Source organism: Phyllobates terribilis, unplaced genomic scaffold, assembly GCF_046119375.1.
Source record: "Phyllobates terribilis strain yellow unplaced genomic scaffold, ASM4611937v1 Scaffold_81__1_contigs__length_6697587, whole genome shotgun sequence".
In the NCBI taxonomy this organism is placed as follows: Eukaryota; Metazoa; Chordata; class Amphibia; order Anura; family Dendrobatidae; genus Phyllobates; species Phyllobates terribilis.
In genome coordinates, this window is record NW_027362841.1 from 2,256,014 (window position 1) to 2,283,219 (window position 27,206).

Below are 27,206 nucleotides of genomic sequence, written 5' to 3' on the forward strand. Positions count from 1 at the left end.
GACGTCATTGAGTCATGTGGTGGGTCACATGACTCAATGACGTGGCAGGTCCTTCAGACAACAGCGCGACGGAGGGAAAACATCAGAAGATAAGTATAAACTTTATTTTATTCTTTTTTTTACAGGTTCTTTGGTACCCAGGTCTGGATGAGAGTCTCCTCTCCTCCAGACTTGGGTACCATCCGCACATTGATTCCGCTGCGCTTCCGCAAAATTAATGAACATGCTGCGGATTTTTGACCGCAGCATATACGCTGCGGAAAAATCCGCAGCATGGGCATTGACATTGCGGAATGCCATTGGGGACCATGGGGTGCGGATATACATGCGTTTTTCAAGCGTTTACGCTGCGGAAATTCCGCAGCATATACGTTTGAAAAACGCTACGTGGGCACACAGCCTAATACTACAATACAGAGCCCACATAATTCTACAATACAAAGCTCACATAATACTACAATACAGAGCTCACATAATACTATAATACAAAGCTCGCATAATACTACAATACAAAGCTCACATAATACTATAATACAAGGCTCCCATAATACTACAATACAAAGCTCACATAATACTATAATACAGAGCCCACATAATACTACAATACAAAGCTCACATAATACTACAATACAAAGCTCATACAATACTATAATAAAGAGCCCACATAATACTACAATACAGAGCCCACATAATACTACAATACAAAGCTCACATAATACTACAATACAAAGCTCACATAATACTACAATAAAGAGCCCACATAATACTACAATAAGGAGCCCATATAATACTACAATATAAAGCACACATAATACTGTGAAGGTTTCACCAATTTAAGATACAATAGGTAACTGCTTTCCTCCAAATTAAAGATGTCCGAGTGCATGCAGAGAAGCTAATTAACCAAATCTGCTAATCTGGTTGAAAAACTTCACTCAGAGACAGAACCACACAAAATGGCATACTTTATTACGTAGACATGGGGTTATATAGTATTCTCCTTCTAGGTGGGATTAGTAAAATTGGCACACTGCAATTTGCTCATTCATGTATCTCTTGGCCTCAGTAACTCCTTAGGAATTCTGATGGGAGGGGTGAGTTCGTCTCTCAGCGCCATATTTGCCAACTCGACATGAATCTCTCTGTTATCAGCCGTGCACATGCATACGTCATTCCCAGGAAATCATTTAGTTGTTCGTATCTACAAAAAGAATAGAATCTATTAGTTATATATTCATTAACTATTAACATAATCCATGTGCATATACACATTTGCATACATACTGTACATACACATAGATTATTCCATCATCTCTATATTGATTCACACTGATTAGGTAATCTATTTAAAGAAACTAATTGATTTTCTATAATATATATTTTACCTTGACAGACCCCCCTAAAATCAATTATTTGCTTTTAATATCCATATGCTAAAAATCAGAGGGGGAGAAGAATTGACCGTATGTTAAGGCTATTCTGGAGCCCTACGATGTGACGGGCGCCCCGTCCCTTTTAGACGGACCCACTGACGTTCCTAAATCTAACTCATACGAAGACCTACAGGAAAGGGATGGATGGAGACCCTAAACGATCTAGTGACTTGGTAATCGAGGGCCACCCCTAACACAGAAATATGGATATTAACTTTACAAACTCATTTACTTCCGGTAATCTCTCTGGTACAACACTTTTGTTCTAAGGAGAACTGTTTGTTCATAGATTTTGAGAGCCTTAGTAACTTTCCCTGTGGGGCCGATATTTTCTGGGATATACGTACAACAATGCTCATCTATCATTTTGCATACCCCTCCTTCTCTGCAAGTAACATATCCAGAGCTATTCTGTTTTGGAAGGCCATGGTAGATGTGGGTTCTAGTTGGTCAGCTATCCCGTGCAATGCATCTTTGGTGCAATTGACAAATCAATGTTGGCTATAATATATGTAATTTATCCAATCTACGTTCTTGTTAATGGTTATTATGGCTATTATGGGCTCAAATCCCGCCTTCACTTGGTCTCGGGCCTTGAATTTGTCTGGCACCCCCCTAAGCACTCTGAGAACATTAATATATATGTGTGGGTCAAAACTGCCTTTGGGGTTAACTTCTCTCTTGGCCCTGTATGTACCTGCAAACGCAGCCTTTATTTCCTCTTTGGATTCCTGAGACTCAGATATAAGGTAAACAGACATTATTGCTTTAGTTATGGCACACTCCCCAGTCCATTTGCCCTCCAGTCTAATCCTAATCTTCATGTCACCACATTCAAGGAAGTGTTGTACCAGAAAACTGGAAGATCATTCTGTTTAGTAATAATTGCTTGGAATGCACGTGTTACCGTAACAAAGGCTCCCCCCCAGCTACTGTCATCAGACAAAGGAACATCAGGGTTGTGGGTCTGAGACCACCTTCTTGCAATGGGATGTGTGGACCCATGATTTTCGGTCTTCGACCTTCACAGCCGTAGGTGATGTAAGCAACACTTGGTAGGGCCCTTCATATCTGGCATCCAGTGTGCCTCGCACGTGATTCTTTATCCAGACAAATTCTCCAGGCTGGATGCTGTGAGTACCTGGTTCAAGATCTGAGTCTGGAATAGAAGAGTGTTAGTTTTAACTCTTTAGCAAGTCCGACAACAAAATTCACAAGCTTATCATTCCCTGAACTAAGCTGCTCTGGGTAATATCGACCCATTCTAGGTGGCCCCCCAAACAAGATCTCATATGGTGTGAGCCCTGTGGGTTGTCTCGGGGTATGTCGGACTGAGTATAGGGCAATAGGCAGCACCTCCTGCCATGGAAGTGACAATTCTTTAATGGCTTTAAGAATTTTGTTTTTTAAAGTGCCATTCATCCTTTCAACTTTGCCGTTACTTTGAGGACGATAAGGAGTATGCAGGCCCAAATCCGCCCCAATCATCTCCAAGATTGATTTGGTAACTTCTGCAGTGAAGGTGGGTCCTTGATCACTTTCAATCACTTCTGGAATCCCGAATCTGCAGATAAGTTCTGCCAGAAGCCTTTTCACTGTAGTTCTAGCAGTCAAGTTGGCTACTGGGTATGCTTCTGTACAGCTGGAAAACATATCCACCACCACCAGAACATATTCATATCTTCCACTCTTGGGTAATTGCATATGATCAATTTGGATTCTCTGGAAAGGATACTGTGACTTTGCCAGTTTCTTCTTTGGCACATGTTCTGTTCTTCCGGGATTACAAGTGTTACAAATCTCACAGTTCCTAGTATAGTTTGTAGCAAGAACTGAGATCTCTGGTGAAATGTAGAGTTTATTGATAACTGAAATCATCTGATTCTTCCCTCTATGTACCTTTCCATGAGTCCACTGAACCACCGCAGGATACAGTGCTCTTGGCAGACATAGTCTTCTTCCCACTCTCCAGAGACACACTGAAGAAGGCGTTTGCCAAGTTGATTACTGTAAAATGCGTTGCCTCAGGGGGAATTTCACTGAGTAATGTATGTGGATTTGGCATCACAGCCCTCAGATCTTGCACCATCCTAAATTTGTCCGGTTCTCCTCTTGCAGTTTTCTTCTTCACTGGAAACAATGGAGTATTAGCAGGAGAAACACAGGGCAGTAATGCTCCTTTCTTGAGTAATTCTTGGATCTGGGCATCTACTGACGCTTCTTGGGCTGCTTTCAGTGGGTACTGTGGGAGTCTGGGAATCCGTGAACCTTCTTTCAGGAAAACTTGAACTGGTGGGACAGGTAGCCGGCCTATATCATCAGGACCTTGAGACCAGAGTTCAGGTGGTATGCAGTCAAGATAATGCTGTGGTATGGCGGTTGTTGCAAACTGGATGACACACAATGGGAGGGCATGTACCTTTGTTTGTTCCTCTAATGATAACGGAGTAGAGACATCTAGATGCTTTCCATTCTCATTATATGATATCTGAGCATTTAACTTCTGGAGTAGATCTGCTCCCAACAAATTAAGCGGGCAGGTGTCTGAAACGAGCAATCTGGCCAGCAGCTTCTGTTCTTTCCCAATAGGCAATGGAAATGTTAGTCGGGATGAGTGTGGTTTTCCATCCACTCCCACACAAGAAAGGAAATCATCAGATATAAGCGATTCATAGGGTAAATCTCTTGACCGTATTACTGATCTGGCTGCACCCGTGTCTACTAAAAAAGGTAAAGTTCTGTCCCCTACATCTATTTTGACAGTAGAAATCAGTCCAGATTTAGTGGGGACGTTTTCAACTGAGGTCAAGGTGAGCACGGGTTTGCCACTGTCCTATGGGGGGTAATTCTGGTCTTCCCCCACAAACCTGCGTGGTGGGTCCCTGTTATTTTGGTACATCTGTTGCAGTGGCTGGTCTCTGTAATTCTGCACAGGTTCTCTTGGCATTGTCTCATATTCTCTCTATGGTGGCTGCCGTGATGGCTGTCTATACTCTTGGCGGGAGTACCGTGGATTCCCTTGGTAGCGTGAAGAATCTCTTCTTTCAAATTGCGGGTTGTAGGAGAGTGGCATCGAGCCATAGAAAGGATCCCCTCTATTCTCTGGACATTCTCTTCTGAAATAACCTGGTTGGTTGCAATGGTGACAGATTGGTTCCCTTAGTCTTAAACTCACTCCTCTGTACATTTGTTGAGGAGCCATCCATCGTGGGGGTGAGCGGTATAGTTGTTGTGGGTATCCTGGGGGATATGGCAACTGTTCTTGTTGATTATCTGCAGGTTGATATGACTCGCCCCCTGGGCCGTGGGGTACCCGGAACCAGGCCTTTTGTATGATGCTGGGGGTAGTAGTGGCAACCCGATCCCGTGGCTCAGGGTGGTCAGACCAAATGGTGGCAGTCTATTTATCAGTGTTTTGAATGTCCGACTACGCCACCCGTGGATTGCGGTCAGAGATAACCGCCGCTGCTAGGCAGACCGCTGAGGCTGGTGTTGGTGTGCAGCACAGGGGTAGGATAACACCCCACGGGATGAGTGTAGCCTCAGGGCAGTGTAGGTGGACGCTGGGGGTGATAGTGCAGGCCGCAATAGTAAGAATTCAGAGTCCACTTCAAACAGTCCAGGGTCTTTATTGTAGGAATTATTAATGACCCAACAGTAGTACCGGTTAGGAATGGGCCTGGGTGTCTGAGAGCATATGGGCGAGCCCACTGGTCAGGGTGAGTGTGTAGGCCTACCGTTCTCTCTATGCTCTTTCTGACTATCCCCCTCTTCGTGGTGTAATAGCCCACGTCCCTGAGCTGGCCGTGTACTTCTCGCCTGTATGGCTTGTGACTCGGGCCTTGTGTACCTTTTGCTTTCTCTTTGCTGTACTGGTCCCTCTGTGTGGCGGAGCCTCCAGGCTTCTTAGGCCAAGGGACTTGAAATCCCTCGCGGGTTGGTTCTCTTCTGCTGGGCTTGATAACCCGGGCAGCCTCGGACCCCAATGTCCGGTTAGATTCGTTCTCTCAGCCAGGACCGGCTCTCGTCGCCTCTGTCCCTGGCTTGTAGTTTCTCCTCTGCCCCATGGACTCCTCAGCTGCTGCTGACCTGTCCCTTTTCTCTGAGAACCCTTCTGGACACTTCAGAAGTGGGTTCTGGTCTCTCTAACCCTGCCCCAGTTCCAGCTTTTATAGGGGCAGCCAGCTCCCCCTACTGGCCTGGGACAGGAGGTGCTGCATGCTAATGGTCCCTAACCAGGGAACCTCCCTCCTGCTCTCAGACACAGCCTTTAATATTTGTGGCATCCAGGCCTGGGGTGGCACAGATAGATTGCTAGAGCAGCAGGAGCAGGAACAGGAGTCGGTGCAGGTGCTGGAGCAGGCTCTGGAGCAGGCCTTGGAGCAGGCCTTGGTACAGCATCCAATTGTTTCTCTATAGCTTTAGCAATAAGGAGTACCTTTCGCGGGGACATGTCCACATATTCTGGTCTGGAGTCTGTAAGCTTCGCTGAGATTTTCTCTCTGAGTCCCCTAACAAATGAAGTGACTAGCAGATTTTGTTGGATCCTCTGACCTTCATCAAACCCTTGATCCTTGAACAGAGTATGGATTCTGGTGTAAAATTTTTCGACATTCTCCCCTGATTCTTGAGTACAGTCCGATACACTGGTAGATGAGTCTGTGAGCCGCTCCTTGGCCCATTGCTGTAGTTGTTGACAAAAAGCTCCTCCTGATTGGTAAGTCTCCTTGTCTGTCACTTGGCTGTCATTCAGAGCTACTTGAATTATTGGCCAGAAGGCATAATAATAATCATCATTTTTATTTTTTTAGTGCCAACATATTTCGCAGCACTTTACAATTTTAGGGGATAGGCATCTTCCGCTCTAATGCTAATGATTTCATGAAGATCTTTCCAAGTGGCTGAATAAGTTAGTTGAATTTGTCTGATTCTTCTGTAGAACGCCATAGGGTGTCTGTCTGGGTCAGGTAGTTGACTAATCACTAGATTAACTTGCCAGGGTGTGAATGCCACATATCTATTATGGTGATCTGGCACTGGAGATTCTGACTGAGAAGATGTTGAGGGAGATACTGGCAACACAGCAATAGGAGGTGGGCTTGTTTGTCTAGGAAATAGTTCATTTGGGTTATATTCTGAGGTCATCTGGCGGCTGAGTGGGTCTGATCTAGCTGGGTGAGAATTTGAGATTTATGATAATCATTGCTGATTAGTCTTATCTCCTCCAACTTATTTAGTCCTCTATACTCCCGTATAGCTTGGACTATTGCTTGGGCACAGGCTTGCAAAGGAAATCCATACATTCCAGAACTTACAGCAGGAAGAGCAATAGAAGTAAGGTTCCTTGTTCCAGCATAGTTCAGAATATTGTTGATTGTAGCTCTAAGTTGTGACATACAGTGATCATGATGATCTTCATCATACACTGGACCTACTGCATGAATGATAAGCCTGCATGGTAATGTGGCACCCCAGGGGTCTGGTTCCCACAGTAATAGCAATATTACGTCTGTGAGCAGGTGGGAGGTTTCCTGGTCAGACATCCTATGCATGCCACACCTCCTGCCCAGTCCTGGGAGGGGAAGAACTTCCCCTATATAAAGCTGGGGCTGAGGCAGGGTTAGGGTGAGAAAGAGCAGAGAACACAGACAGAGACACAGTCTGGTCTGTAGTGGAGCAGCTTTAGGAACAAGAAAGATCAGGAGCTCTGTGGGAGCTGTGCTAAAAGAGATCAGGGGCTGGAAGCTGTAGAGCTCGCCCTGATTGAAGAGTTCTTACCGGACCCGGAGTCCGAGGCTGTGGGGATTAATCCTTTCCCAGCAGCAGAAACCGCCCGGCAGGGGATTTCAGGTCCTCTGGCCAAGAAACCCGAAGGCACGGTCACACGCAAGGGACCAGCACCGCGACGTGGAGCGGAAGCTACCAGAAGGCCCCGAGTCACCGGCCATACGGGTGAGCACCACACGGTACACTCAGGGACGTGGGCTACTTTTATCAGCCTCTAGCAAGGTAGCCAGAAGAGTACAATTAGTTGGGGAGGCCTACAACTCCGCCTGGCCAGGGGAGATCCCATCAGCTCACGGACTGACCAGGCCCCGATCGCTAGCCAGTACTCCGGGAGGGTCTACCTTGTCACCAGTCAAGACCCAAAACTACACCGCACCGTCTCTGAGTGGTTCCTGCTACCCCCCTTCAAACACGTCGGCTGCCCTGTGGCCATACCCCTCCCGTTGGGGGTTCTACCATCTACGCTGCACAACCTTACCACCGGCCTCAGCGGTCTGCCCTGCAGCGGCGGCTTCATAGCCACATTCAACGGGTGGCGTAGTCGAACACCGTACCATCTTCTGCTAAATACTGCCACTCAGTTTGACTCCCTGGGCACGGACCGGGTCACCGCCACGAGACTACTACCCCTATCAGATCCGGCTCCGGGTAGGCCCCCGCGTGCGCAACGCTACTCAGCACAGGCCCAGGGGCGCGTCAACTTTTGGCGTAGTCGGCAGGATTTCGTGCCCGCAACCACCGGGTACTGCGTGCCTGAAAAAGAGACTTTTAAACTTACCTGTGGTGAAGATTCCCGCCATCCGGCGCCATCTTCTGCCTTCTTCCCGCCATCCGTGAAGTTTTCCCGCCATCCGGCGCCATCTTCTGTCTTCTTCCCGCCATCCGTGGAGTTTTCCCGCCGTTGGACGCCATCTTGAAGACGCCGCGCGGGAAGAAGAGGGGCGTGGACTCCGAAAAGCCCGCGAGAACTGAAGCCCCGCCTCACGTCCGGACGTTGCGTAAGGTCCTGGAAGGAGCCCAGCAGACGCCGACGTCATAGGAGCGCGACGGAAGGTCCTCGACCCTGACGATCCACTGTGGAGCCGCGGCCTACGGAAGAGGATCATCGCAAGGTAGGCCACGGTCCACTAGGGGGGAGGAAGATGTCGGATACAGAGGAGAGCTTCACTGCCGCAGCCACCGCCAGCGCCACCGCTGCTGCGGTCATGCCTTTCACTATGCCCTATATCCCGGGGGCAGCCTGGCTACCCCAGTACTCAGGGGAGTCACATACCCTGAATGACTTTAGAGAAAAGCTGGATAGCCTCTTCCAGGTGTACCCCCTCACAGAAGAGCAAAAAGTGAGCATCCTGGTGGCCCAACTAACCGGGGCAGCCCAAAGGGAGGTAAAGTCCTGGCCACCTGGGAGGAGGACTGTCGCAGGGATATTAACCCGGCTGAAGGACACCTTTGATACAAGCACCTCAGCCGAGATTAAGCTTAGATTCTACGGGTGCAAACAGCGAGCACATGAGAATATAAGGGACTATGCACTAAATCTACAAGAGGCCCTGAGAGCCATTAAGCAGACCGACCCTGACGGCGTGGGAAACGAGGACAGGCTGTTGACCGAACAATTTATAGAGGGACTATATTGCAATGCCCACCGAACCCAGTTGCGGGCAATGGCCTTACAGGATCCTCATCTGGACTTTGCACAGTTCAAGGACAGAGCCATCCGGGTGCTCCGAGAACCGGCACCGGGTGGCGTGGTGACCCACAGGCGTCCTACTACCGCTTACCACCAGGAGGCGGCGCCCTTGTCGGCAGGGCCTGTGGGAGCTGACGCGCAGGCTTTGAACAATGACCCGGCTCCAGACCTGCACCATCAGGTCCAAGAGCTAGCTAAAAGCGTAGCTGCGCTAACCCGAACTGTGCAGTCTTTACAGGTTTCTGCTCCAGGGAAGATCCAGCTGGCATCCGGACCGGAGGACATCCCGTGGCGTCGACCAAGGAGGACCCCACCGGCCAGAGGAAGACCCAGCGACCGATACAACGAGGACGGACAACCCATCTGCCGCCGCTGCAATCAACCCGGACATATGGCAAGGTACTGTCCTTTAAACTGGCACAACCTGGGGTAGAGGGCCGACCCCTAGGAATAAGATCACCAGGCCCCTCGAACTGGCGTGACAAATATGTGGGAGGACGTCCAGTCTTGCCTGTGGTACTGGATGGCATTCCTATGAGTGCCCTACTTGACACCGGGTCACAGGTCACCACAATCCCGTACGTGCTCTTCAAGCAGTACTGGAATGACTCGGATATAACCCGCTGCCCTGACGACGACTTGAGTATCATCGCGAGCAATGGTCAACCCGTGCCACAGATCGGATTCAAAGAGATGACCATTAAAATCGGTAGAGTCGAACTGGCAGCACAGGGACTGATCATTGTAGACATCGACAAGCGCGAGAGTTACCCAAAGATAACTCTAGGAACTAATGTGATTGAAAATTGTCTTGCAGAGGTGATTTTCATTTTACAGCAGGTTGCCAAGAACGCCAGCTCCGGCCAGCAGCGAGTGCTCCAAAAAGAGATCCGGGCACTGATGCGGCGGCAACAGGTGGAACTCTCCGGTGGTGAGATTGGAAGCGTGAGAATGTGTGACCCTTTCCCTATTGCCATGCCCCCAAAAAGTGAAATGATGATTTGGTGCCGGGCAGCTATTGGTCTAAGAGGTAGAGACTACCAAGCAATGGTAGAACCCGTCTACTCAGACAGTAGGCCCACCATTTTGACAGCACGGGGGGTGGTTGATGTACGCCATGGGAGGGTGCCCGTTCGCATAATAAACATCGGGAAAAGGGAAGTGTACCTGCCTCGGTATGCTACGCTAGCCAAATTGTATACCATCAATCAGAATTCTGTACAGGCCGTGGAACCCTTACCTCCATCCCAACCAGAGGAAGGTAACGGCTCTAAGAAACCAATGGAGGACTGGTGTCAGCAACTACACCTGGGTACTGACTCCACTCCCTCACACCAGAAACAAGGAGTCTATCGGGTGGTTCAAGAGTACGAGAGAGTGTTTAGTAAACACCCGTTAGACTTCGGACGAGTAAAGGGGGTAGAACACCATATCCCCACGGGAGACCATCTTCCCATAAAGGAGAGATACCGACCCGTACCCCCTGCACACTACCAACACGCCAAGGGGATGCTTAGAGACATGAAGGAGGCTGGGGTAATCAGGGATAGCTGTAGCCCCTGGGCAGCTCCACTAGTCTTGGTTAAAAAGAAAGACAACACCATGAGAATGTGTGTAGATTACCGGAAAATCAACCGTATCACACACAAAGATGCGTACCCCTTACCAAGGATAGAGGAGTCTTTGGCTGCTTTAAAATCTGCTAACTTCTTCTCCACTTTGGATCTCACTAGCGGGTACTGGCAGGTTCCTGTAGCAGAGGCGGACCGGGAGAAGACCGCATTCACCACCCCGATGGGACTTAGCGAGTTTACCTGCATGCTGTTCGGACTCTGCAACGCACCAGGAACCTTCCATCGATTGATGGAATGCTGTCTGGGACACCGAAACTTCGAGACGGTCCTGTTATACCTGTACGATGTCATCGTCTACTCCAAGACCTACGAGGACCACCTGAAACACCTGGCAGAAGTGTTCGAAGCCCTGGCAAACTACGGCCTAAAGGTGAAACCCTCCAAGTGTCACCTCCTGAAACCAAAGGTGCAGTACCTGGGACACGTGGTGAGTGCTGACGGAGTGGCTCCCGACCCTGATAAGATCACCGCAATTAAGGAATGGCCAAGCCCCTCCAGCGTAAAGGAAGTGCGGCAGTTACTCGGGTTGGTAGGCTACTACCGAAGATTCATTCCCGGTTTCACCAAAAAGGCAGCTCCTATGCAGGACCTCCTGATAGGCCAGTCCAGGAAGGTCAAGAACCAGAAGCCGCCCTTCAAATGGGAGAAGCTGGAAGAAGAGTCCTTCCGCCAGCTGAAGATGGCCCTCACGGGGGATGAAATCCTGGCGTACCCTGATTACAGCCAGCCCTTTATCCTCTACACCGACGCAAGTAACATCGGGCTAGGAGCCGTACTGTCCCAGATCCAGCAGGGGAAAGAACGGGTAATTGCTTACGCCAGCCGAAAACTGCGACCCACCGAAAGAAACCCTGAGAATTACAGCTCATTCAAGCTAGAGTTCCTGGCAGTGGTGTGGGCAGTCACCGAACGCTTTAGGTACTACCTCGCCTCTTCCCGGTTCACCGTGTACACGGATAACAACCCGTTGACACACCTGGATACGGCAAGACTCGGTGCCCTGGAGCAGAGATGGATGGCCCGCCTGTCCAACTACGAGTTCACGATCAAGTACCGGGCAGGACGCTCCAATACCAACGCGGATGCCTTGTCCAGAATGCCAAACCTACCGGACGTAGGGGAAGATCCAGAGGAACTGGAAGAAGTTGAACTCCCCGCGTTCCACCGTCATGGGACTATCCAGTATTCCCACCGTGTAAGGAGTAAGCAATCTGCTACGTTCAACCCCTTACCTCATTACAACTGGGCGGAAACGCAAGACAGTGACCCCGCCGTCCGACTGGTGAAGGAGATGCTGACTCAGCCAGATGCCCGCCTTGACCCAGACGCTCCGGAGGAGACCAAGCAACTGTGGGCTGAGAAGAGTTGACTGTTCCTTTACAAGGGGAAGTTGTGCCGCAGAATGGTTAACGCCCGGACGCATGAACTGATCTGGCAAGTAGTGGTGCCAAGAAGAGATGCGGCTATGGTACTGGAGGCATACCACGACGGAGCTGGGCACTTCGGATGGAAGAAGCTGGAGTTCCTGCTGCGCGGGCGGTTCCACTGGGTAGGCATGAGAGGAACCATCGAGAGGTGGTGCAGAGACTGTGGACCGTTCCACCTACGAAGGAAGGACCGTGCTAGCCAGAAGACTCCCTTGCAGCCCATCATCACCCGACAGCCACTGGAACTGGTAGCCCTGGACCATGTAAAACTGACCCCCAGCAGAAGTGGCTACGTCTATGCGTTAACCATCGTGGATCACTACTCCCGGTTCTTGGTTGTCGTCCCCGTCAAGGACTTAACGGCTCAAACAGCAGCTAGAGCCTTCCAGCAGCACTTCTGCCGTCCACACGGATACCCAGAGCAGGTGCTGACGGACCAAGGACCTGCCTTTGAAGCGGAAGTGTTCCAGGAGTTCTGTACTCTGTATGGCTGCCGGAAGATAAGAACAACACCCTATCATCCGCAAACCAATAGGCTCTGCGAGAAAATGAACCAGGTGGTGATGGATCTTCTGAAAACATTGCCCCTGGAAGAACGCAGTCTGTGGCCTGAGAAACTGCCTGATCTGGTGGACCTATACAACCACATCCCGGTAGGTTCTACCAACTGTACCCCGGCTTACCTAATGAGAGCAAGACCTGGTAAGCTTTCTGTTGATCTGGAGATGGGAGTCCTGACACCCGAGGACACTTCACCAGAAGCAGACTGGGACACAGAAAGACAGCAGCAGTACCGGAAGGTACAGGAGAGCGTGGAGCGAAGTCTCTGTCAAGCTAGAGAAAGACAGGAGAAGACTTACAACCAGTATGCTCCCGCTGTTCCCCTGGTACCTGGAGAGCAGGTCTTGAAGAGGAAGAGACGCCTCCACAAGTTGGACGACCAGTGGGAGAAGGACCCGTACACCGTACTGCCCTCAAGCCATGAGAACCCGAAAGTCTGCATAATCAGTAAGGACGGGGGGAGAAACCACAGCCATTGTCTCCCGAGATCACCTGAAGAAGTGTCCCGAACAGCTACGAAGCCCTGAAGAAGAGCAAGAAGACCCTCGACCCGCAGAGGAAAGGGAAGATATGGTCAGTACTGTGCTCGGAGACTTCCTTCGGTCTTGGACTCAAGTCAATGGCGCTGTTGTGGTACCCGTCCTCACCTTCCTCCAACCAGCATCTCAAGTACCTACGGAGAGACAGGTAGAGCTGGAAGAGCAGCCGGTCCAGGAGGCAGAAGACCCCACACAAGCAGACCAGGAGGATCAACCCTCTGCTTATAGTGAGCCTGCCGTACCCCTAGTGAGCCAAAGAGCCCGTAGACAGCTGCCCAGTTTAGTTTTGATAGCTCCTACCACCCGTAGCTCAGGACCAGTCAGTCAGCTCCGTAGGTCCACTAGGGTCACTAAAGGCCAGTTGCCCGTACGTTGGAGGATCTAGGTGTTTAAACTGTTTATTTGTATTTACCTGTTTTCTGTTACTTGTAAATAATTGTGTATTTTTAGTTATTTTATAGGTGTCGTTTAGGGATTATCCGGAATCCTTTGTACATATGTTGGAGCGTAACCCAGGAATGGACTAAAGACTGTTAAGGACTCGGGGCAGGACAGACCCCTACCTGGTTACGGCTCCCGGTCTCTTGGTGAAATGGACACCTTTGTTTTCTTCAAAGACTGCACCCGGTTGCGGACATGCCGTGACCATCCTAATGTGTTTTTCTTTATTGTACTGTTTCTGTTTTTACTTGTTATGTTTTACAAAAATATGTTTAGTCCCGGAGTACTAAATTTCACTAGGGGGGAATGTGGCACCCCAGGGGTTTGGTTCCCACAGTAATAGCAATATTACGTCTGTGAGCAGGTGGGAGGTTTCCTGGTCAGACATCCTATGCATGCCACACCTCCTGCCCAGTCCTGGGAGGGGAAGAACTTCCCCTATATAAAGCTGGGGCTGAGGCAGGGTTAGGGTGAGAAAGAGCAGAGAACACAGACAGAGACACAGTCTGGTCTGTAGTGGAGCAGCTTTAGGAACAAGAAAGATCAGGAGCTCTGTGGGAGCTGTGCTAAAAGAGATCAGGGGCTGGAAGCTGTAGAGCTCGCCCTGATTGAAGAGTTCTTACCGGACCCGGAGTCCGAGGCTGTGGGGATTAATCCTTACCCAGCAGCAGAAACCGCCCGGCAGGGGATTTCAGGTCCTCTGGCCAAGAAACCCGAAGGCACGGTCACACGCAAGGGACCAGCACCGCGACGTGGAGCGGAAGCTACCAGAAGGCCCCGAGTCACCGGCCATACGGGTGAGCACCACACGGTACACTCAGGGACGTGGGCTACTTTTATCAGCCTCTAGCAAGGTAGCCAGAAGAGTACGATTAGTTGGGGAGGCCTACAACTCCGCCTGGCCAGGGGAGATCCCATCAGCTCACGGACTGACCAGGCCCCGATCGCTAGCCAGTACTCCGGGAGGGTCTACCTTGTCACCAGTAAAGACCCAAAACTACACCGCACCGTCTCTGAGTGGTTCCTGCTACCCCCCTTCAAACACGTCGGCTGCCCTGAGGCCATACCCCTCCCTTTGGGGGTTCTACCAGCTACGCTGCACAACCTTACCACCGGCCTCAGCGGTCTGCCCTGCAGCGGCGGCTTCATAGCCGCATTCAACGGGTGGCGTAGTCGAACACCGTACCATCTGCTAAATACTGCCACTCAGTTTGACTCCCTGGGCACGGACCGGGTCACCGCCACGAGACTACTACCCCTATCAGATCCGGCTCCGGGTAGGCCCCCGCGTGCGCAACGCTACTCAGCACAGGCCCAGGGGCGCGTCAGTAATCTCCCTGGTCTGGTGGCTACCAGGTCTGTTGCCTCCACCGGTCATGAAGAATGTACAATGCTGTTAGGGTATGTGCACACGATGCAGAAATGCTCAGGATTTTTTCCTGAGCGTTTCTGCATCTCTCTGGCAGGAAAAAACGCATGCGGATTGTACATGCGGTTTCCTGCCAGGGACATGCGGAAATGAAGCGGTCTTCACTTTCATTTCCGCATGCGGGTTGACAAGCGCTTCCCAAGCGATTTTAGCATCACTTGGAAAGTGCTTGTCAACTTCACACTATATAAATCCATGCAACTGGCATGGATTTATATAGTGTGTGAATGTCAAAAAATAAAAAATAAATCTATACTTTACCCTCTGATGGCCCCCGGTGTCCTGCTTCGCTCGGTCCCGGCTGCCGGCAGTGAAGACTTTAGGACCTTCCGACGTCAGCGTCACGTGACCCGTCACATGACTCTGACATCAGCGAAGGTCCTTCTTCATTCAGCCGCGAACCAAGCAGGAGCGCTGCGCGGGCCGTCAGAAGGTGAGAATATATATATTTTTTATTTTATTCTTTTTTTTTTAATGGTACCTGGGTCTGGATGAGAGTCCTCTCCTCCACACCTGGGTACCATCCGCACATTAGACCGCACGGAATGCGCATCAACATATACAGTGATGCGGATTCCATGCGGTCTAATGCAAGTCAATGGCGGCAAAAGAGCAGCGTTTCCGCAAAATTAATTGACATTTTGCGGATCTTTGATGGCAGCGTTTACGCTGCGGAAAAATCCGCATCATGGGCACAGCACATGCAGATTTCAATTGGGGAACATTGCTTCCCTTCTACCATGCGTTTTTCATGCGTTTCCGCGGCGTTTACGCAACTGCAAAAACACTGCGGAAACGCATGAAAAACGCATCGTGTGAACTCAGCCTTACAGTCTTCCTGAATAGCATTACCTCCGGCTTGCACAATAGTCTTAGCCACTCCTCCCCTATGTTGTAATCTAGGGTTTGCTGCATTAACTATAGCATCCACCCGCTGTGTTACCAGATCCCCCAGACCTGCTGTTAGTACCGTTGATGACTTCCAAATCATTCTTTCTGTCCATGGTTTCAACACCTGTGGATATTCTTCATCTGAAAGGGTGGTACGGGAATTCTCCCAATCAGGAGTGAATTCTGATATTGGTGTACGAAATGTCACACCAGCTGGTTTACCTTCTGTATCGCTTATGGGTGTGGACGCTGATGGTGCTGATGGTGGTGGTGGTAGTGCTGCCGCCTCTTCATCCCCCGGCTCCTCCGGTTCAATTGTATTTCTCCTTCGGTTAAGGGCCTGCCGGAACTCCGGACTATTAAATAGAGTTTCAGCACTGGGCAAATGAGGATAGAGAGGAACATAGTCTTTTGGGACATAGTACGCACCATCCGGAGTGACAACCGGACACACTGGTATAGGAGTAAATGTTGCGGTTGATGTTCCGGGTGTAATGTGTATTGCGGCCTGTATTCTGGGTGCGCCAAGATGGCCGCCACTGGAAGGAAGCACACTACCGGAAGGGTGCGTGCCACTGGGAGGAAGCACACCCACTGACATCTGGTCAGAGGCTGGAGGTGATGCAATGGGTGTAGTAACATGGCCGCTGCAGGAAGGGTTGGAACGTTGGGCGGACATAGGTATAACAGATGAAGATGGGGCACTAGGAGTGGCTTGGGTAGTAGCGAGGGGTGGGCCTCCTGGACGGGGCGCATGACATGCAACACAATACTCCGCTGACATTGGATTCTGTTGGCCACAATTAGAACACACCCAACAATTCATTGCGCCGCTATTATAGGGCGGTGGCGGAGGCATCTCTCTAACATAGAAATAACCAGTTATGTTCCCTTTGTTATCCCTATCCTCAATTTCCACAAACCCTTCTTTCGATAAACTCAGCGCAACCTTTCTCCACATGTATGCACTTTGCAACAACCCATTATCTTCCAGTTTTCCCCTGTTTTCACAAATTGCTGCATTCAACATCTCGTACTGTAATCTACCCCCCAGGTACAACCCACAAAATGACATAACTTTTTTGGTTTTCTCTACATATTTCCTTCCTTCTCTTCTAGCAACTATATCTTTGGGGTCTTGTAGCTCCTGATCGAGCGACCCCTGCCACACAAACAATGTCTTTAGTTTTTCCAGGATTTTGGCTCCAGGTGTCCCGTCCCCTTAGACTTATGATGATCAGACCAGGCAGCTGATACACAAGTAGAATTGTAACAGGTCCCTACACTCCCTACTAAGCACTGAATTGATTATTTTACGACTTAATGAAGCACTGAGCACCCCGCGCACCCGCGTCCTAGTGACATTGTAATATGCCTCTTAACGATGCAGTTGGCTCCCCGAGTATTACACGTCTTAATAGAGGATTAGTTGACCCCGCTTGTCCACGCCCTAATAGCGTCTTAATACACGACTTATCAGCAACTTCACTCCCCGCGTGTCCCACGACTTAATACACAACTTAATAGAGGATTGGTTGGCCCCGTGTGCCCGCGCCCTAATGGCGTCGTAATACACGACTTATCAGCATTCTCACTCCCCGCGTGCCCGCGTTATAAACAAAGAAAGTTTCCTAAATTCTCAAGTGTATACTTGTACTCCCCTGCGTACAAAGATCGTTCTAATGGGACTGAACACCTCAGAATCCACAGAGCAGCAGTTAGCCAGGAGCGACTACACACCAGAGTTCTTGGAATCACACAGCGGGGTCCGCCCAGTCGCACCGGGCCGTCCCTAAGGGCCAATCTAGACATCACAAACTCACCAGAGACTGCTCAAAATACGAATAAGCACTACGGATTCATTACATCTGCAGACTTACCGTATTCAGTGATGAGAGTTGATCAGGTTCTCGCTTTGAGCAGTACCGGCTCGTCTGTAGGTGGTCCGGTGATGGGCACCCCAAGACCTAGAGTACCCTCGAGTGTGATCCGAGTCACGGCACCATTTGTGGAGGTTTCACCAATTTAAGATACACCAGGTAACTGCTTTCCTCCAAATTAAAGATGTCCGAGTGCATGCAAAGAAGCTAATTAACCAAATCTGCTAATCTGGTTAAAAAGCTTCACTCAGAGACTGAACCACGCAAAATGGCATACTTTATTATGTAGACATGGGGTTATAGAGTATTCCACTCCTAGGTGGGATTAGTAAAATTCATTTATCTTTCTGATAACTTGGCACACTGCAATTTGCTCATCCATGTATCTCTTGGCCTCAGTAACGCCTTAGGAATTCTGATGGGAGGGGGTGAGTTCGTCTCTCAGCGCCATCTTTGTCAACTTGACATGAATCTCCCTGTTATCAGCCATGTACATGCATACGTCGTTCCCAGGAAATCATTTAGTTGTTCATGCCTACAATAAGAACAGAAACTGTCATTAACTATTAACATAATCCATGTGCATATACACATTTGCATACATACATACACATAGATTATTCCATCATCTCTATATTAATTCACACTGATTAGGTAATCTATTAAAAGAAACTAATTGATTTTCTATAATATATATATTTTATCTTGACAATAGTACCATCGCCGTATTGCCGCTCAATACTGACCATAGAGAGGTTTTCACTCCTCATGTCACATAGTACACTGCCGGGGACATTTATACCATACAGGACCCTATAAATATAGGGAACATAGATGGAAGTATTAAAAATGATATGACAATATTTGTCATCCCCCTAGAGAGAGGACGTCCGCTCAGTTTGGCGGTAGTATGTGTTCACCATATGGCGGTATAATGTGGGTGGTTTTCTATGGTGATACTAGATTTTCTTTTTTATCGTGTATTCATTACATAATGATAACAAGTAATGACATTTTTAGGGCCACATATAATATAATATAATATAATATACATGCCCTTTTTTTACATTCCTCAACATGGAAATTGTAGCAAGAAGGAGAAGTGGTGGAATTCTGGAAATCCCAGGATGGAGACGTCACTGATCTGCAGAAGATGAAAGAAAATGTCTGAGTCTTGGAATATGATGAACCCCACGAAAAAGATGATTTATTTTGTGTAAAGGCAGTAAAATATAAGAAGGATATAAATTGTATATTGTTATTATCATTTCTACTGCAGGAGAAAAGCTGATCTGTCCGTTATACTGAGGAGTGAACAGGGGGTAAAATAACACAGAATTGTTGTTTCTTCTCTACATTTCACCTCCAAAAAGTGTAGAATAAATTATCCAAAAGACGAATCTATCAGAGAATGGAGCGACATCTTGTCACGCAGAAATGAAGCCCTCCTATAACTTCATTGCCTAAAAAATGTAAAACTTTCTGCTCTCAGGATCCGGCGACACCAGAAGAAATGATTTATTTCCAGTATATTTATATCCTGTGATTTCTGTAATTCAGGAGTAGAGATGAGCAGTGTTCGACTAGAACTGTTCGCCAATCTCAAATTCGAGCTGTTTTGGGCGGTGTTCGAGTTGTTCGACGAACCCGAACGATTTGCAAAAAATTCGGCTGTTCGAGGTTATGTTCGATAACTGTTCGTGCACCAAAAGCGTGTCCTGCATGTCTGGCGCTATTTAGAGCACCAATCATGCAGGGATTGTCTGCCACTCACTGTAATGCCACAGCCATGGTGGTTGTGGCATTACACTGATTGCCCAAATCGATGGGAACAGTGCTGACAGTGAAACATGAAAAGCCGGCAATTCATCAGCGGCATACACCGGTACCCGACAATTTAGAACCGAAAGAATAGAGCTTCACACATAGATTAGATAGATAGAAACATGTCAGTCACACATATAAGAAGCACAGTGACAGTGTTGCTTACTGTACTTGTCATTTAGTGTAAAGGATTTATCAAAAAAAATAATAGTGTTTTCATGCACCGTCTCTTTAAAAAAGCCGGCCGGCAATTCAGCATCTGTACCCGACAATTTATAACAGACAGAATAGAGCTTCACACATAGATTAGATAGATAGAAACATGTCAGTCACATATATATGAAGTACTGTGACAGTGTTGCTTACTGTACTTGTCATTTAGTGTAAAGGATTTATTAAAAAATATAATAGTGTTTTCGTGCACCGTCTCTTTAAAAAAGCCGGCCGGCAATTCAGCAGCGGTACCCGACAATTTATAACAGACAGAATAGAGCTTCACACATAGATTAGATAGATAGAAACATGTCAGTCACATATATATGAAGTACTGTGACAGTGTTGCTTACTGTACTTGTCATTTACTGCAAAGGATTTATTAAAAAAAATATTAGTGTTTTCATGCACTGTCTCTTTAAAAAAGCCGGCCGGCAATTCAGCATCTGTACCCGACAATTTATAACAGACAGAATAGAGCTTCACACATAGATTAGATAGATAGAAACATGTCAGTCACATATATATGAAGTACTGTGACAGTGTTGCTTACTGTACTTGTCATTTAGTGTAAAGGATTTATTAAAAAATATAATAGTGTTTTCGTGCACCATCTCTTTAAAAAAGCCGGCCGGCAATTCAGCAGCGGTACCCGACAATTTATAACAGACAGAATAGAGCTTCACACATAGATTAGATAGATAGAAACATGTCAGTCACATATATAATAAGTACAGTGACAGTGTTGGTTACTGTACTTGTCAATTACTATTAAAATAAAGGATTTATTATTAAAAAAAATTGGCGTGGGGTTCCCCGTAATTTTAGTCTCTAGCGGAGGTTAAGCAGACAGCTGGGGCAGATGTTTGAAGCCTGGGAAGGGGGTAAAACCCACGGAGCTTCCCAGGCTACTAATATCAGCCCCCAGCTGAATACCTAGGTTAGTAATGGAGAGGCGTCTATAAGACACCCCCATTACTAACCCCATAGTCAAAGTTAAAAGAAAACATAAACACCCAGAATAAAGTCCTTTAATTGAAATAAAGACACAATTCTTTATTGTTCTAAATTAAACCATACTTACCGTCACGCCCATTCCAGCTGAAGCCAACGATCTCCTGTAATAAAAATAAAATAATAAAGCAACCTCATCCTTACCTTTCCATGGTTCCCACGACAGCTTCAGCTCTGCTACATCGAGATGACAGGCTGGAGCGCAGCAGAACGCTGCCATCCAGCCTGTCATCCCGCAGACACTGAGAAGCGCAGGCATGCTTGCGCTCCTCAGTGTCTCGCTGTGACGGCATCCAGATAATGAAATAATGAAAAAAAAATTGATGTGGGGCTTCGCCCTATATTTGTGTCCAGTCAGGTACAGCAGGCAGGAACGGGCTGCTCCCAACCACCAGCTGCCTATTTGTACCTAGCCGGACACAACAATATAGGGAAGCCCTTTTTTTCTTAATTATTCCATGAATTTCATGAATTTAAAAAAAAAATACGTGGAGCTTCGCCCTATTTTTGTGTCCAGCCAGGTACAACTAGGCAGCTGGGGGCTGGAATCTGCAGCGCAGGGAGGCCCAAGCTTTCTGGGCCCCCCCCCCGCTGCAAATTGCAGTCCGCAGCCGCCCCGGAAAATGGCGCGTTCATAGAAGCGCCATCTTCTGGCGCTGTACCCAACTCATCCAGGGCCCTGGTGCGGTGGCTCACTGGGTAATAAAGGGGTTAAGGCCAGCTTGGCATTATCAGCTGGCCCTAAGCCCGAAATTCATGGGGTCACGCCAATATTAGACATGACCACCATGAATTTCTAGTAAAGTATTTAAAAAAAACACAAACACCCAGAAAAAAGTCCTTTAATTGAAATAAACACACAATTCTTTATTGTTCTAAATTAAACCATACTTACCATCACGCCCATTCCAGCTGAAGCCAATGATCTCCTGCAATAAAAGTAAAATAATAAAGCAACATCATCCTTACCTTTCCATGGCTCCCACGACAGCTTCAGCTCTGCTACATCGAGATGACAGGCTGGACCGCAGCAGAACGCTGCCATCCAGCCTGTCATCCCGCAGACACTGAGAAGCGCAGGCATGCTTGCGCTACTCAGTGTCTGGCTGTGACGGCATCCAGATGAGCCGAGGTCATGTCCAATGAACTCGGCTCACCTTATGCACGTCACTGACAGCGTGGGAAAATGAAGCGCTGAGTGCAGGAGAATTTTCCCACGCTGTCAGTGACGTACATGAGGTGAGCCGAGTTCATTGTCGGCTCATCTGGATGCCGTCACAGTCAGACACTGAGGAGCGCAAGCATGCCTGCGCTTCTCAGTGTCTGCGGGATGACAGGCTGGATGGCAGCGTTCTGCTGCGGTCCAGCCTGTCATCTCGATGTAGCAGAGCTGAAGCTGTCGTGGGAACCATGGAAAGGTAAGGATGAGGTTGCTTTATTATTTTTCTTTTATTGCAGGAGATCGTTGGCTTCAGCTGGAATGGGCGTGACGGTAAGTATGGTTTAATTTAGAACAATAAAGAATTGTGTCTTTATTTCAATTAAAGGACTTTATTCTGGGTGTTTGTGTTTTTTTTTTAACTTTGACTATGGGGTTAGTAATGGGGGTGTCTTATAGACGCCTCTCCATTACTAACCTGGGCTTGATGTCAGCTGGCATTATAAGCTGACATGAACCCCAGCCCTATTACCCCCTGCCACCGCACCAGGGCAGCGTGGAAGAGCGAGGCTAAGTGCCAGAATTGGCGCATCCTATGGATGCGCCATTTCTGGGGCGGCTGACGGCTGGTGTTTCTAGCCTGGGAGGGGGCCAATATTCATGGTTCCCTTCCTGGGCTATTAATATCAGCCCCCAGCTGTCTGCCTAGCCTTTGCTAGCTATTAAATTAGGGGGGACCCCACGTCATTTTTTTGGGGGGGTCCTCCATTTTAATAGCTAGTAAAGGCTAGGTATTCAGCTGGGGGCTGATATTAGTAGCCTGGGAAGCTCCGTGGGTTTTACCCCCTTCCCAGGCTTCAAACATCTGCCCCAGCTGTCTGCTTAACCTCCGCTAGAGACTAAAATTATGGGGGATCCCACGCCAATTTTTTTTTAATAATAAATCATTTATTTTAATACTAAATGACAAGTACAGTAACCAACACTATCACTGTACTTATTATATATGTGACTGACATGTTTCTATCTATCTAATCTATGTGTGAAGCTCTATTCTGTCTGTTATAAATTGTCGGGTACCGCTGCTGAATTGCCGGCCGGCTTTTTTAAAGAGACAGTGCACGAAAACACTATTATATTTTTTAATAAATCCTTTACACTAAATGACAAGTACAGTAAGCAACACTGTCACTGTACTTCATATATATGTGACTGACATGTTTCTATCTATCTAATCTATGTGTGATGCTCTATTCCTTCATGTCTAAATTGTCGGGTACCGGTGTATGCCGCTGCTGAATTGCCGGCCGGCTTTTTTAAAGAAAGCGTCTTCTGAGCAGTTTGTGAGCTTTTGGACACCTTTGAAGGTGTTTTCTATGTGTTCCTATGTGTTTTTGTTTGCCTGCCATTGGTTTTAACGGTGTTCGACGGTGTTCTAAGGTGTTCGACGAACAGTTCGACGAACACTTCCTCGAACATCCCGGTGTTCGACGAACCGAACCGAACCCGAACACTACGGGGGTGGCTCAACACTATTCAGGAGTTTTCCTTCTTGGTTTTACAATTTCAATGTTGAGGGATTTATAACAATACTAGATGGTGGCTCGATTCTAACGCATCGGGTACTCTAGAATAGGTATGCGGCCGACCGGGCGCAAGCAGCAGAGCGGTGTTTACATTTGGCGCCAATAATGGTGATTGGTCACGGCCGCGACCAATCAGCAGAGCGGTGTTAAACTTTGGCACCAATATCGCTGATTGGTCGCGGCCGGCCACCGCGACCAATCAGCGAAGCGGTGTTTAAATTAGGCGCCAATATCGCTGATTGGTCACGGCCGGTGGTTGCGACTAATCAGCAGAGCGAGGTTTAAATTTGGCGCCAATACTGCTGATTGGTCGCGACCAGCGACAGCGACCAATAAGCAGAGCGTTGTTTAAATTTAGCACCAAAATTGCTGATTGGTCGCGGCCGGCCACCGCGACCAATCAGCAGAGCGGGTTTATATTTGACGCCAAAATCGCTGATTGGTCACGCCCGGCAGTAGCGACCAATCAGCAGAGCGGTGTTTCAATTTGCCCCCAAAATCGCTGATTGGTCGGGGCCGGCGGCCGCAACCAATCAGCGTCGTATTAGTGAGGACCGGGGAGCAGCGCTGCCTGTACGAGTACTTCCGCTGCCAGCAGCTGGGAGATGAGCGGCTGCTCGCAGCAGAAGCATCCCGACCAGCGGTGCCGCTCCTCGGTTCTCCGTTCACACTTGCCGTTGGGAGAAAATAGAGCATTTTTTACATTTTGCGCTAATCTCGCTGATTGGTCGCGGTCGGCTGTCATCCACGACCAATCAGCAGAGCGTTGTTTAAATTTGGCGGCAAGATCGGTGATTGGTCGCGGCTGCTATTTAAATGTGGCGCCCAAATTGGTGACCAATCAGCAGAGCGGTGTTTAACTTTAGCGCCAAGATCACTGATTGGTCGCAGGCGGAGAGCGCGACCAATCAGCGAATCGTATTGGCAGGGTCGGACTGGGGTGCCTAGGGCCCACCAGGGGAACTGACTCTAGGGGCCCACACTACAGCCCACCATAAACGGTATTATTACTTGTTATGCTTGTCTATAATGCACTATAGTTACATGATTGGCTGCACTGTGGAGCACTGAGCGGCAGGACTTTCTTCGAACAGTCATTCCATACTGCCAGAGTCTCTATAATGGTAACTTGTCACCTTGAAAAACGCTATTTATCTGCAGATATAGGGGTAATCTGCAGGTAAATAGGGTTTAAAGCCTGGTTAGACGGCTTAATGGAAAAGCGTTGGCTACACGGAGAAAATTACGTTTTATTCTCCCTGCTTCCTGTCATAGGATCGGTGCAAGGAGGGAGACATTACAGTCACCGTGAACTACAAAGTGAGGGTGCTGCAATAACGTCCGGCACCTGGATTGTGACACTTCCATGGAGCCCAACCTCAGGCTGAGCTTCATTGAATGACTAACATGGCAGCAGCACCTGGTAACTAGTGCTGAGCGAGAATGGTCAGATAAGGTGTGATTCCAGCATGCTCGGGTGTTATCCAGGTATCTTGTAGTGCTCTGCTAATATGCTCGAGTCCCCAGGGTAGCATGTTTTGCGGCAGTAGACAGACGCAACACATGCAGGAATTGCCTGTTTGTTAGGTAATCCCTGCATATGTTGCTTCTGTCTACCGCCGCAAAACATGTTACCGCAGGGACTCGAGCATATTAGCAGAGCACTACAAGATACCTGGATAACACCCGAGCATGCTGGGATCACACCTTATCTGACCACACTCACTCAGCACTACTGGCAACCCATCAGCAATCTGCAACTGCGTCACAGGGGGCAGAAGGGAGCAGGTGACTGCATGCACCGGGCATTGTGCTACCTAAATGCTGCTGTCAGTGATTGACAAGGGCACTTAAATACTCAAAACAGCAGCAATCAAGGCGAGCTCTGATCACTGCTGTTACAGGCAGACGCCGGCTATGTAACACTGCCGACATCTGCCCGGTATGGAGCAGGCTCAGCTCCTGAACCCGCTCCATACAAGTACAACCCAATGGTGACAGTTATGACAAGGTTAGCAAATTTCACTTGTCTGTTCCTAAATGTGGAAAGACAAATGGAATTCCCTAACACATGTGAAAGAGACCTAATAGATTTAGTAAAGGTGCCTCAAGCATATGAATGTTATTACACACCACAATGCACAGTTACATACACGCATCTTACAAAAATACATACTATTCCAGATACGCAGACGAGCACAAACACATCAGTACATGAATACATCATCTGAACCACCACCATTTGTAATGTCAGGTCAGCCCCATATATCTTTGTATCGCATAAACCTACAACTCCCAGTATGTAATTAACAATAGAGATACTGGGAGTTATCAGTCATCATCAGACTGCGGACCATACAGGAACCACAGTACTGATGAGACACAGGCAGGATCACAAATGAACATTTACATCCAGGTATCTTACCTGAGACGTCTTCTCTGATTAGAGTCGTTCTCTTTCTTTTCTTCCTCTTGTCCAGTCTCCATGATGACTTTTCTCATCCACAGCTCGTCTCTGCAGACTTCCATCTTCTCCGGTCTTCTGCAGCACATCCCGACAAGATGCCCTTAAAGATTATAATGCTCCTGAATAAAAATATCTACACTGAGCCCCTGAATAAACCTAACTCTTACAATGCTTCCTGCACAAAACATGACATACACTCTACCCCTCTTATGGTACCTGCTCTCCACACTGTCCTATCCTTACCATACTGGGCCCCCTCTTCACATTGTCCTCTCACACGGTGTCCCCCCTATACTACCCAGTCTCTATACTGTGCCCCTTCATCACACTCCCCCTCCTCAGCATACTGTTCCCCCCTTTCTGTGCCCTCACACTGTTTCCCCCATACTGCCGCATCTCTATACCTTCCCCCACACTACCTAGTCTCTGTGCTGTGTCACCTCACACTTTTCTCCCTCCATACTGTCTCCTCACACTATTCCCCCACTCTCCATACTGTTTCCTCATACATCCCCATTCTGTTCCTGCACTCATTCCCACCCCTCCCCTAGTTCACCATACTGTTTCTTCACACATCTCCCCATTCTGTCTCCTAAAATTTCTCTCCCATCTCTCTCCAAATATAATAAATCTTCGGAAGAGCACACAGACATGCAGAAGCACGCTTACACACACAAAAGCGCACACAGACACATACTAAGGGCTCTTTCACACGTCAGTACATGCGGTGACCGTTTCCACACGTACCAGAGACACTGACACACGTAGACCCATTCACATGAATGCGTATGTGCACATGTCAGTGTGTTTCCACTTTCTACAGACCATGTGGTGTCCGTGGGCAAATCACGCTGACATGTCTGTTTTTTACCTCCTGTCCAGACCGCAAAAAGTCCCGCACACTGATGACAGTTAGCACCCGGTGCTTGGGAAGAGCGCTGAGCGCTGCCCTCATCATAGATCCCTGCAGGCGCTGCGATCAGTACCAGCAGGGTCAATGATGAGAGTAGTAGTCTACTCCCGCCATGTCCAACTGTAAAAAGAATAAATTAAAAAAAACCTTATACTAACCTCTACTAAGTGTCACCCGCTGTAATCCGTGCGAGCGTTCACGCCGAGGAGAATGTCTCCTGCAGCGAGTGGGCTCCGGAGCTGCGCTCAACAAGCGGTGCCCTGTCATTCACTAAGCGCAGCTCTGGAGCAAGCTCGCTGCAGGAGTCATTCTCCTCGG